The sequence below is a fragment of the Puma concolor genome, chromosome A3, assembly GCF_028749965.1.
Source record: "Puma concolor isolate L17-30 chromosome A3, mPumCon1.1.hap2, whole genome shotgun sequence".
Classification (NCBI taxonomy): Eukaryota; Metazoa; Chordata; class Mammalia; order Carnivora; family Felidae; genus Puma; species Puma concolor.
This window is the reverse complement of record NC_141669.1, coordinates 33624810-33638492: the sequence shown is the minus strand read 5'-3', so window position 1 is coordinate 33638492 and position 13683 is coordinate 33624810. Positions and strand designations below refer to the sequence as shown.

The window sequence follows — 13683 nt, the reverse complement described above, 5'->3', positions numbered from 1 at the left end:
GGCTGATTACTTTTGTTATCTTCAGGTATAGATTTGGCAAGTATTCTCAAAAAAATATACAGATATCAAGACGATGAGCTAGGACAGGCCTCAGAGGCTGGTGTGGATTCAGTTCAAGCTAGGGGTGTATGGATATAGCCCTGCATTGTCTCTCTTGGTTCCTCATGGAGACGTGTTTGCAGTCAGTGGGCCATGCTTCTGGCCCAGAGTGGGATGTGCACCAGATAGAAAGGGCATGATCCTCCCTCATGACCTTTGATGTGAATGCCTGGGAGCAAGAACATAGCAGAACTCAAGTCTACACATTATTACCTATTGCCTTGTCCAACCACAGAACCACGCACTCGCACTTATTACTGTGCCTTGGCCTCCACAAAGGGGATATTGATATACTGAAATATACAGAAAAATTTAAAAACCTTCCATATACCAAAACATTCATAACAATAAAATTTGGAAGTATTTCTTAAAGTATCTGTGTCCAGTAGGTTTTGAGGGTAAAATCAGTTCCTCCATCACTGCCAATCTAGAAGAGTTGCATAACATACAATCTAAAATTTCAAAGTCTAACAGAATTTGTTTAATGTTTTACTCCTTCAAACAAATATCATGACCTTTTCAGAGATCTTTAATATAATACTTTCCCATTTTTCTTGATAAATGCTGTCATTCTTCTGTTCAACACATGTTTATTTAACACTCTTTCACTTTTTTTAATGTCTATTTATTTTCGAGAGAGAGACAGAGAGAGAATGAGTGGGAGACACAGAATCCGAAGCAGGTTCCACGCTCTGAGCTGTCAGCACAGAGCCCGACACGGGACTCGAACTCATGAACTGTGAGATCATGAAGTGAGCCAAAGTCAGACGCTTAACTGACTGAACCACCCAGGTGCCCCCTAACCTTCTTTCAAAGACATCTTATCAGCACTCCTTTCAAAGACTCCTTGAAACTGGGTAATTTTAAGGTTCACATTTCCCTCCTATGCTGAGCATCAAGATGCCACATTTTCCCAACATGATCTCATGAGGATCTCCCCTTTGTCATAAGACAAATCTGGCAGCAAATCAGTTATGAGAAAGGTGGTAATTTTGGTGTGTTAATAACTAGGGTGTAGTGGTTTCCAACCTTCCCCTCCTGTGTCCAGCAGTCACGTTCTGCAAACAACAGTCTGGTTCAAAATTAGTATGGTCATCATCTTTGTATCCTGGGTTTGAATCTCATTTTCCAGGGGAAAAAATAATATCAGCCTCCCTATAGAAGGAGAATTTCAGACTATGAACGTTGCCTTTAAGAATGGAAGTCAGCTTTTTTGTCCCCTGATCTTATTGTTTTCATGCTCCTGAAAACCAAAGCGAATGAGACTTTTTCTAGTGTTAATAAATTTGGTAGTTTTTAAATACGTATTGACACTTCATATTATTTTGTTGCTTCTAACTTTGGTAAATGTTACCTACATCATAAAATAATGATTTCTGTGGAAACTAATTATGGTTAGAAAATAGTATGCTGATGTAAATGATTCTGAGTTTTTCTTAAAGGAACATTTTGTAACCATAAAAATATTAATTTTAATTAAGACTTAAAAAATCTTCCCATTTTTCCTATCCTCTGTGAAAAATAGTTGCAGACACACACAGAGATGTAAATTATAAAAAGTCATTTCTGAATTTTTTTCTAAAAGCTAAACACACTCAATACTTTTGTTTAGTGAGATGTTATTTCTACAGTTGAAATCTCTGGTTGGTGGTATTATCTCCCCTTGGATGCCTAATGGACATCTCACCATTATCTCATCCAAAGGAAAGTTTGGTTTCTCCCTAAAACCTGTTCCTTCCACAGTCTTTCCTGTTTCAGAAAATAATACCATCACCCACACACTTCTTGCAGGCAATATAGTGGTCAACCTTGATCTCTCTCTCTTCTTCCCTCAACTCCTATCCAATTCATAAGCAAGTCTTGTGGGTTCTACCTCAAAAGTACATTTTGAGTCAGGTCACTTTTGTTTCTTCACTATGCTCTCAAGCCACTAACATCTGGGATGGGACTCATATGATGCTTTCTGAACTGATCTTTCTGCTTTACTCTTTCCCATGTAATCTACGCTGCACACAATAGTCAGAATAACGTATTAAAATTTAGATTACATTATAATATTAAATAATCATTGAGAGTTTACTATGTGAGAACACTGTTGTAAGCATTTTACTTTTAAAATTTTTCTCTCCTCAGGGGTACCTAGGTGGCTGAACTGGTTAAGTGTCCAACTTCAGCTCAGGTCATGATCTCACGGTTCATGAGTTCAAACCAGGCATGGGGCTTTGGAGCCTGGAGCCTGCTTTGGATTCTGTGTCTCACTCTCTTTCTGCCCCTCCCCTGCTCATGCTCTGTCTCTCTCAAAAATAAATAAACTTTTAAAAAATTATAAAAGAAATAAATAAAAATAAATAAAAATTTTCTCCTCAAAACAACACCAATGTTAAGTCCCATTTTACATACGTGGAAACTGAACTATGTAAAGGCTCAACAGTTGCCCAAATTCAACAATTGGTATTTCAATGTTTATTTATCTTGAGGGGGGAGGGGCAGAGAGAGAGGGAGAGAGAGAATCCCAAGCAGGCTCCTCTCTGTCAGCACGCAGCCTGAGGCAGGACTCGATCCCATGAACCATGAGATCATGACCTGAGCCGAAATCAAGAGCTGGATGCTTAACTGACTGAGCCACCAGGTGCCCAAAACACCTGGTATTTCATACCCAGGTAGTCTAACACTACAGCTCATACTACTAAGTACTACATCAATGTTCTCTGAACATACTATTCTCCTTTTTAAAGTTCTCCAAATGGCTTCCATCTCACTCTTGCTAAAATCCAGTCTTTATAAGGATATCATAAAAGAAGCATGTCTTCCACAGAGCCAAGCACACAATATGTATTTAATAAATGTGATTGTCATCTCCATGTCAAAGATTGCTATGTTATTCCCAAAGACTACTAAGAGCAGATTCTCACTAAATGTTCCATGAGTTGAAAGCCAGAACAAACCATTCATTAAGCATCTACAAATAAAGGTCATGTATAAGGGAGGCTGATATCCACATTCTTTAAGTTCTTCATGTTTTCTGGCTATATATATATATATATATATATATATATATATATATATGGAGGATCTAAGCCACATACAAATGTGTCATAATACAATATTTTCCCCAGAACACAGAATGGATTTAAATAATCTACTATAACCGGGAAAGAAGGTACGTACTAAAAATTTATGAGGAAGCAAGGGGTGAAATCAGTTTTGTATTTACTCTTATTTACTCTTATTTTTTAATCTTTAGGTATATAAGTTGCCTTCAGTGCATTATGTGTAATTTTATTTTTCTATTTAAATTAAAACTGCACATAGACACATATACATGTACACACACACACACACACACACACACACACATTGTTAAGATTTTAAATAGGCTTAATTGCATTCTGACTGTCAACACCCATCTCCCTAAACTGATTTTACACTTAAGTTCTCTAAAAAGAGGTGATTTGGGGATATTTAAGAAAAGATTCCTGGATTTGTTAGCTGTTTAATTAGGCCCAGTATTTGTGTTAATTGGCTGGAATACATTTAAGCCGGTAGAACCTAACTCTGAAGGGTAAAGAACGCAATTGCAGCTTGAAAGAAATGTACTGCAAACCATAGAGCTCTCCATGGTCCTGCCCCCGATGGATCTCTCATGCATCCATGCATCTCAGACAGTGAAAGCTGACATTTGTCTGGCCACCTAGAGATGAATTGAATCTGACTGCCTTAGTTTAACAGTTACAGCTACAGCACCCAGGTGCCTTAAACTATAATGTCATTCATCTGGTCCATAACGTATCTTCAAGTAATCTCATCTGCCTACTTCTTAATTGCATATAGTAATCTATTGTATGAATAATTTATGAACAACACTCTACTAAAACTGTTGAGAGAGCAATTATGAATAAGACTAGATATCTTTTCTGATTGTTTGTGATAGTGCACATAATAAGATATACATACAAATAACTGTATTTTATTTTTTTTTTCAACGTTTATTTATTTTTGGGACAGAGAGAGACAGAGCATGAACGGGCGAGGGGCAGAGAGAGAGGGAGACACAGAATCAGAAACAGGCTCCAGGCTCTGAGCCATCAGCCCAGAGCCCGACGCGGGGCTCGAACTCCCGGACCGCGAGATCGTGACCTGGCTGAAGTCGGACGCTTAACCGACTGCGCCACCCAGGCGCCCCAAATAACTGTATTTTAGTGAGGAGAACACTAAGTAAAAACAAAACAAGTTTTAATAGAGCAATGCACAAAATATGTGGAGACACAAACATACATAAATTTCTGGAAGAATAACATACGAAGATGAAAATGGTGGACGTTTGTGTGCTTAGGTAGAGAGAATTCCTATCCAACAATGAAGTTTTTGTATATTTTTATTTTTAACATCTTTAACACTTTGGAAGTCATAAATCCTTAAAAAACAAAAATCACATAAACATATGAAATTTACATCAGACCCAATATGCACAAAGACTAAGAGACACTTTGATAAAACATAGAGTACTTCTTTTTCTATATGACCAGACCACCGTTTATTAACATTCCAAAGACTTGAATTCTAGATTTTGTTCTACCACTTTCTGCCTGCATGCTTCTCTTGATCCTAGTTTTCTTATCTTTAAATTGAGACAGTTGGACCAGCATTTTAGTTTAGATGACCTACAGAGCTCTGAGTTAAAATGTGCTCTGTAAATACTTCTTTTAATAATGTTTCTAATCAAACAACCCTGATATCTGATAGATTATCAAAGACACATGGAATTCTTAAAGTTCTAGTATGTTTCAAAACTTAATTTCTAAAATATATATCAAAATAATGTAATAAAATGTTTAAATGAATATAACGTAAGAATTTCATAAGAAATTTTATATACAACACAAAAAAGTTAAGAAAGTAATAAAAGAATCAGTGATTTAGTGATCAGCAACTTGATCAAAATTGAATTTTCTTAATTTTATTAACTAATACATTTATTACTTTACATTACTAAATACATTTATTTACTTTTTTAATTTTAGAGAAAGGGTGTGAGCAGGGGAGAGAGGCAGAGGGAGAGAGAGAGAGAATCTTAAGGAAGCTTGATGCTCAGTGCAGAGCCTGAGGTGGGGCTCGATCCCACGACCCTGGGATCATGACCTGAGCTGAAATCAAGAGTTGGACGCTCAACCACCTGAGCCACCCAGGTGCCCCTGTATCTACCACTTTAAAAAGATAATGGAGCATATTATCCAAATTATGACAAATATATCACTCTTTCTCTGTTTTTTTTTTTTTTTTAATTAGAATTAAGAGGTTGCAGTAATAAACATTGTCCCCGTGGAAAGTTCATACAATTATTTGCCCAGAAGTTGCCAGTGTTCTTGAAGTTAACTGGTGTACTTGTCCCCTAGGGCAGCCACAACAAAATACCATAGACTGGGTGGCTTAAGCAACATAAATTTATTACTCACAGTTCTGGAGGCTAGAAGTCAAATGTCAAGGTGTCAGCAGGTTTGGCTTCTCCTGAGGGCTCTCTCCTTAGCTTACAGATGACTGTCTTCTTGTTCTGCTCTCACATAGCCATTCTCCACATCCCTAATATCTCTCTGTGTGTCCCAGTCTCCTCTGCCTATCAGACCACCAGTCAAATTGATTAGGTCCTATCCTAATGGCTTTAACTTAATCACCTCTTTAAAACCCTATCTCCAAATACTGTCACATTTTGAGACACGAGGGTTAGGACTTCAACACATGAAGTATGAGGTAGTGAGGGAGGGACAAAATTCAGCCCATAATAACTGGGAAAGAAGGCAGGGGGTTCTCAGTAGTCACTCGATAGCCCAGATTTCAGAATGTGTCTCTACACAGTTCTGTGCGCTGTCCACAGAAGCAGATATGCTATTCACGTTTTCCAGAAGCTAAACCTTCAGTTTTCTGCTGCTTTGGCTTCACTGCTTAGTGTGGAAGAAAATCTGAACATTTCTCCTTAACTCCATTTTAATTTCTTCTTAAGCATTTTTTTTTATCGATCCCCCTATTTTTAATCCCAGTTTCATTGCCATTTCCAAAGTAACAGGTGCTATCAACTTTTGCATGTTTGGGTTGTTACATGGTATTTAATTGGTTGCTTCTTGGTTTACTCTCCTGCTGGCCGGATCAGATTTCCAAAGCTTCTTGAGTCAAGACCATTTTGGCCACCTGCTTTTTAGCTTTGGAAACTTTATGAGCCTTAAGTCCTCTCCCATTTTTTTGTCTTTGATTATTTGTTCATTTTGTAAAAATCCTTTCCCTGGCTGACACTGAAGTGACATTTCTAGAGGGAATAAATATTTGTGTTCAACCTGCCATCTTACATCAGAGCTTACATTATAAAATTTGTGAGAATCTTTTACTGAAATGGAGATTATTCATAGCATTCAGATTTATTATACAATATATATTTGTAAGATTACGGCTACATTTGCTATTCAATGCATATTGTAAAGTTTGCCTCACAATGAAGACAGGGTGGTTTTTCCATTCTCTTCTGTAGTTATTTTTCTTGCTTATTTTCTGTGGTTGTTAAAATTCAGTTCTAAGTGAAGAAGCCAGCATGCATTCAACTGTCAAGGAATTGGTTGCCATCTAGCACAACTTTCTATTTAATTGTATGGTATACTAATTACAGAGTAATTTAATTGTATTTTATAATATTGATAAATAAAGTTGCTCTCAGAGAAAGTTTTAAAAACAAGATTAAATGGATAGTTTTCCATCTGAAACTGTATTAATATTTAATAAGTGCTTATTGAGAATATTAATAAGGGGGCTAAAAACTTTTTATACTTTTAAAATATTTACTTGTGTTTTACAAATTATTTTCACAGTTGGAAGTGTCAAAATTCAAAAAAAATTAGTACCTAACTGAAGGAGCAGTCAGTATATTTTGTTCACAGTTGTATTATATAGTCTGTTTGTCCCAATCTGGGATATATGTATATGAATGATTTGGTGATCTAATTCTGGAGTTTGCTTGGATTTCTCCTGAAGTGTTTCCTGAGATTATTTTCAAAGATAAATATTTGAGGTCATGATTCCAGACCAGAAATAACACACAGCATGATAATACATATTTAAATCAATAAACTGCATGAATTGTGGCATTGATTTTCAGGATATAGCTTGGTCTTAACTCAAAGCTGTCTTCCTTGCAAGATGCATAATTTAATTTTGAAATTTCACATGGTTAGCCTGAAAACTACCAGCTGTGAAAGCATAAAAATTATGTGTTTCAATAAAGCAAATCAAACTTTTTCAAACTGCCATGGCAACTTAATTCTAAAAAGATGATTCATTTTGGCTAAGAAAATTAAAACTATTTTAATTATTATTAAATAATTAAATAATATAATCTAATGCATGATAATATATACAAGTTACAATATAATTATAACAATTATAGATATACCTGCGTATAAGTCATATGTTATATATATAGAAAGAAATAGAGAGAGAGAGAGAGGCAAAGAGAAGAAAGACATTAGTGAAAAGCCTGTCTTGCTGTGTGCCCGGAAGCCAGGTAAATTGAGGGAATGGTAGATAAGAAGGAAGGGGTAATACAGACACTCTCTTAAATTACTAGCAAAGCTAATATTTTGGAAAAACCCTGCTGTGAAAACAATGCCTGGAACATGCTGTTATTATAGATACAGAGATATTAATGTGATGAAAGCCAAGAAATTGTGATCTTGTTTGGAAAATCACATTGAATACTGCATATTATTGTCAAGAAGGAAAAAATACCACGTGTATTTTTTTTCTTTTTGAGTTCTAAAAAACTATTTTGCTAATCCCAATTAAAGAATCATAATGTAAAGTTCCAGTTTTTATTTTTAAGCTATTTGTATTTTCTAATACCATATTCAGGATGAGAGAATTTGGATACATCTGCTCCCTTTTACTTTCTTTCTTTCTTTCTTTTTCTTTTTTTTTTTTTTTTTTTTTTGGCCAAAAATATGGCTCCAGGATTTTTAAATAAGAATTTCCACATGAAGATGAGAATGTTAATAACATGCTGGAACAATTTTGTTCACTTTCTTCTTCCATCCAGATTGATTCAAGGAAATAGGCATTAGAACTTTAAAAATCATGCTCACATTTAGGTGATTATTTATTGAATACTGGGCAAGGTCTGTCTAGGGACAAGGACAACTTTGGCTCTAGCAGTGACTTCTGAAAAGCATCCAGGAAAATGTTCAGAAATAAATAAATGGTGCGTTATAAAATTCTCCAAGATGGCTCAGTACATGATATGTTATATAACTATGTATTTTCACACCAACATTCCTGTGGTCGCACGAACGGCAGAAAATTGTGGGGATAAAGCTTGATGTGTGCTGAGACTGACATTTCTATCATAAGGGTAATTTTCTGTGCCAGACATTTAAATTTCCATAAAATTAGGCCATTTGATGAGCTCTTCAAAACCACTTCTGGGTCCAAAATGGCGTGTCCTTTAATTAGATAAACAGATAGTGTTTTCATTTTTACATAAACTTAAATCCTATTTATAGACAGCATCCATAATTTTAAAATTGGTGAGTAACAGGCATGAGCTATTTGTGAGTGGGCACATTTTCACATCTTATTTATACTGTATGTTCCCCAATGTTTTACTTGCGAGCTCAGAACAAATGAAACCATCAGGCAGTGTCCCGTACTTGTCATGATTTCTTTTCCAAGCCACTCATTGATAGGAGCTCTTCTACTAAGCCATATATACATGCCAAATTAAAGAAAAAAGTTAATCATCTTGCACGCATCGTCTTTTAGCCAACATTCTTCACTGGATGTATTCATGTCTTGACGCATATTTGGAGAATTTGGAAAATGAGTCCCTGAACTGATTTCCATTCTTTGGTAGTCTTTGCTTCTACACTGTCAAGGTGGGCAAATGGGGGAGTAAAACAACACTTTGGTGGCAGAAAATAAGTAGAATAAATTGGATTTCAAAGAAATAGAATAGCACATTAATGAGTGTCAGATTATGGAAGTCTAAAAAAATTATCGATGACTATTTTTTGAAGATTGTGTGAATATTGCAAAAAGAAGCCAGAAGTCTTATTTATATCTATGCTATTGGTAATGCTCATGTTTATTATGAAAATGTTTAAACATTGACCTTTTCTTGGATTCTATCAGTCTCTCATTCTTGAAAAGCAGTTGATGTGGTGTAGCACGCATGAGAATGAAGAGATTTAAAAACCAAAATTAAAAATCAGAGTGACTTTTTTTTAATTTTGATGTTTATTTATATTTGAGAGAGGGAGGCAGAGTGCGAGCAGAGGGGCAGAGAACAAGGGAACACAGAATCCAAAGCCGGCTCCAGGCTCTGAACTGTCAGCACAAAGCCCGAAGCGGGGCTTGAACTCACGAACCGTGAGATCATGACCTGATCCGAAGTCAGATGCTTAACCGACTGAGCCACCCAGGCACTCCACAGTGACTTTTTAATATAGACTCTATAGGGCCCAGCTTGTGTGTCTGAGGCCATTCAAAAGGCAACGTATATTTAAAAAAAAAAAAAAGGCAATGCATAATTATACCCAGGAAAAGAGAAAAGAGAAGTTTCATTGGGAAGGGGAGAAATAGGCTAAGAAACAAGGTTTCAAAATTAAGACAAAATTTTAGAAAATGTACATGTCTCTTTTTAATGTTTGTTTTTGTACCTAAGGGGAAGAAAAATGGAAAGCTGTGAGGAAGTAAGGTCATCACGAGGAGAAAGTCACCGAAGTGCCTCGGCTTCCCTGGATTCTAGATGCTACAGCAGTGGAGGAAAAAAAAGTCCTCCAAAGCTAGGACTCGGGACTCTCTTCCTTATGCTTCCTGCCTAACTGGGGTCGAGGATCTGGGGCCACCCAGACACAGTAAGACTGTGAGTGGGAAGTGCTTTGAGTTCTTTAGAGAGCTATGTTTTATAAATACTGTTATTATTCAAGCTATTATGAAAGCCGAGCCCTGGTTTTCACTGATGTGTTCCTGGAGGCAGTGGGTGGGCAGCAACCCACTCTACTGTCCTGCCAGAGGCGCTTAACCTCCTCCTTACTTCCATCCAAGCAGGGCATCTCACTTCTGTTGTTTTTAGTTCCCTTGCTTCCTCAGGGAGCTCACCCTCCCGCTTCTCACAGAAGGTCAATCCCCAGAGAGGGAGCCAATCAGGCAGGAAATCTCAGAAGAACAAATCACAGTAGCAATGTTAGTAAAAATAGCTGGATTTAGCCCATGATCACTTTTTTTAAAGAGAGTTTGCCTGGTGCACGTATTCATTACTGTACGTCTCTCCCCCATGCTGCAGGAGCCCAAAGGTGTCAGCTTGCAAGGAGTTTAAATCTTCCTCAGGCATCCTTACAGTTCCTGCAGCTACCTTCTAACCACCTGCCGCGGGCAGTGGTTGAGCCCTGATCAATTGTAGCCCATCTCCATTTATTCATGTACGTTTTGGCACGTGTGCAATTCCTGTATACCTAAGGCAGTCCATCTTATAGAAACATTTTTGGAGTCTTTTGGGTTTTTTGTCTCTTTTAAAATAAGTGTTTGAAATTACAGTTATGGATGTCCACAATTTAACGTCCTCCCATACATATTTTAATTGTAGCTTGTACCTAGGAAGTTCCGAATCATAGCGGAAGCATATATGGACATTGAAAAAAATTATGCCGGTAGGGTTGGTTTCCATTAGAATATCTGGAAGGAGAAATTCTCAACCAAAGATTCAAGATTGATGTTGAACTCAGCCATATTTGTCACACTGCAGTTTTTAGAATTGGATTTTTCTAGGGGCGCCTGGGTGGTTCAGTCGGTTGAGCTTCTGACTTCAGCTCAGGTCATGATCTCGCGGTCTGAGTTCGAGCCCTGCGTCGGGCTCCGTGCTGACAGCTCAGAGCCTGGAGCCTGCTTCAGATCCTGTGTCTCCTTCTCTCTCTGACCCTCCCTCGCTCATGCTCTGTATCTCTCTGTCTCAAAAATAAAACATTAAAAAAAAACAATTTAAGTAGAATTGGATTTTTCTAAGTTCCAGACACTCTTGAGATCATTATTTCAAACAGCACCCAAAAATGCATGGAATTAGTCTCCTCATTGTGAGTTAAGTAACATAGTACAAAATTGTTCATAGAATCGTATTTATATAATGAGCGCTTAGGTGCATGAGAAGACACGTTTTGGAGGTCATCTGCCCTAGCCTTCTCTGTCACAGATGGAGGAACTGATGGCCAAAAAAGGTTCAGTCTCTTCTGAATGACACTCAGTTTGTGGCAGAGCATGGACCAAAGTCAGGGTTTTCTGAGTGAATTCTGTTCACTATGCCTTCCATTGATACTCTATTAGTTGTATCACTTTTGAGAACCAGGAGAAAAATTTCTAAATGAAAATGCAAATGTTGGTGTTAAATTAAAACAGCTAACTAAGTTAAATGTAAAGATACGGGAACTCTATAGTTCGTCTACGGTTATAGGGTAATATATTTTTATGACAACACATATAAGATGATTGGACTAATTTGAAAATACATTAAAAAAACAGAAAAAATAAATACGGAAAAAATATACATAAATAAAATCACCTCCCAGAGCAAACAACTAGCATTTTGATGTAGTTCTTTCTAGTTTTCTCTTGCATTCTTTTCCCATAAGTACGTGTGAAGATGTTTATTCATCTATACATGTGCAAACCTATAAATAACAGACGATACTGGAAAACAATTTTATATATTCATTCTTTCCTTTAGCTTTGGTCATAAACATTTTTCCATGGCTTTCTGCAGTTTAAAAATATTTTAAAATAATATATACATTATGTCTCATTTGGCCAAAATTTCAAACCACCTCCCTCAAGGTATTCTGTATTTTATATTTATATATAAATAAATATTTTTGTCTGCTTTTCTGATTTTTTTTTCTTTTTCCAGCGGGGAAATAGCACCTCGTAGGGAAAAATACCACAGACCCTAAAGAGAAATTAATTTGTATTTACAAAGAAGTCTAAAACCTTCCAATGCACATTTGTTTTCTATTTTGATTTCTGTGGTGGTTTCTACCCAAGTCTTCAAATCAGAACAGAACCCAAGACAGAATGATTATTCTTCTTCTCTTATGAGGAGACAGAAATGGCTATAATGGGACTCTTATGGCTGATAGGATGATGGGATAAACATCTTGTAGTATCAAATCAACAAAAAAGAATTGGCTGTGGAATCTGGAAGAATAGCTAGCTCAGTGCACTAATAAACCAGGGAAAGAAAAGAAATTTTGAGACAGATTTGAAATCTGCTTATGCAAACTGAAAAAAAAATGGTATTTATGGTGTCAGCAAAAGTGTCATTGCCTCTACAATACGCCAAACATGGGATTAGGTGGCAGGAACAAACATGTACATAAGACATGATTCCACTTCTCAAATGGCTCGCATCCTGATATGACATACCTAACATATACACCAGTGACTACTCTAACATTCCAGTCCAATAATGATATTTGGAATGACAAAGGAATGGAATGATGCAAAGTGGTGTGGAAAGGCAGAGGAATGGTCAATTCAATTAATGATCAATTAACTTTGACCCACACAAAAGACTTCTAAGAAAGAGAGAGTCTTAAATTACTACCTTATTGGTAAGAGATAGGATGTTCCACAATGAAACTATTATGAATAGATAATAGGTCGTGTGCTGGAGGAAAAACAGAAGAGTCATTCAGTCATTTCTTCCACAAAAAATGTATAGAATACATTCATATGTCAGGCACTATTCCAGACATTACTAACAGAGCTGTGAACCAGATAATGAAAGCCCTGGCCTTCTGGAGTGAGAGAGAAAGTCTGGAGCCTGGAACTCAAGGTTAATTTTTGATCTAGATGTATAACTTTGAGAGTGACACATCAGCACAAAGATTTTTACTTAAAACCACAGCACTAGGTAAGATCATCTAGAAAGTGAGGGAAAGCAGAAGGAGAAAAGGGAGAAAACGTGAACCTCAGAGATGTAAAAGTTACGAAGAAAAGACAAAGGTGTAGAGACTGAGAAGAAACGGTCAGTGAATAACTTCAGGAAATGTCTGGGAAAACCATGACCATGAGGAACCCAGAAGACAGATGAAGAAGTGTTTCAAGAAAGAAAGAGAGACCGATGGAGTCAAATGTGAGTTTATCAACTGAGACAAGGGCAGAGAATTTACCATTGGATTTAGCAATGATGAAGTCATTAGTGACCTAAAGATTTATTTTGGTGGACTTTATATATATATATAATTTTAAATAAAATCACTTTCCAGAGGGATCTTATTCTCTAAACAAGGCAGAAATTGTAGAGTATCAAATGATATTGAAAATTTAGAGTGTTTAATATTGGATTTGATAAAATTGCTGTCATTGAAGACATTGACAAGGGGATTTTCACTAGAGTGTTGAGAAAGAAAGCTTGATTAGTTTAAGACAAAATAGGAGGTGAGGCCCTAAAGACAATAAAGAGAATGGAAAATAATTTCATGGATTCTCCTACAGGGGAGAAGAGAGTGCAAAGATTCAAAAAGATAAGACAGAGGGTCCCCAGTTTCCCTGGTTTCAACCATT

At 36.6% G+C, this 13683-nt stretch overlaps 1 long non-coding RNA gene across 2 annotated transcripts in view; it reads left to right on the top strand.

Annotated features, from left to right (window-relative positions):
• Positions 1-13683, top strand: part of LOC147582354 (uncharacterized) — an 862122-nt gene that overhangs the window by 770709 nt on the left and 77730 nt on the right. For both annotated transcript variants that reach the window (XR_015249015.1, XR_015249014.1), the window contains one exon: positions 9794-9994. This is a non-coding gene — a long non-coding RNA (uncharacterized LOC147582354). The remainder of the gene's footprint in view (positions 1-9793; positions 9995-13683) is intronic.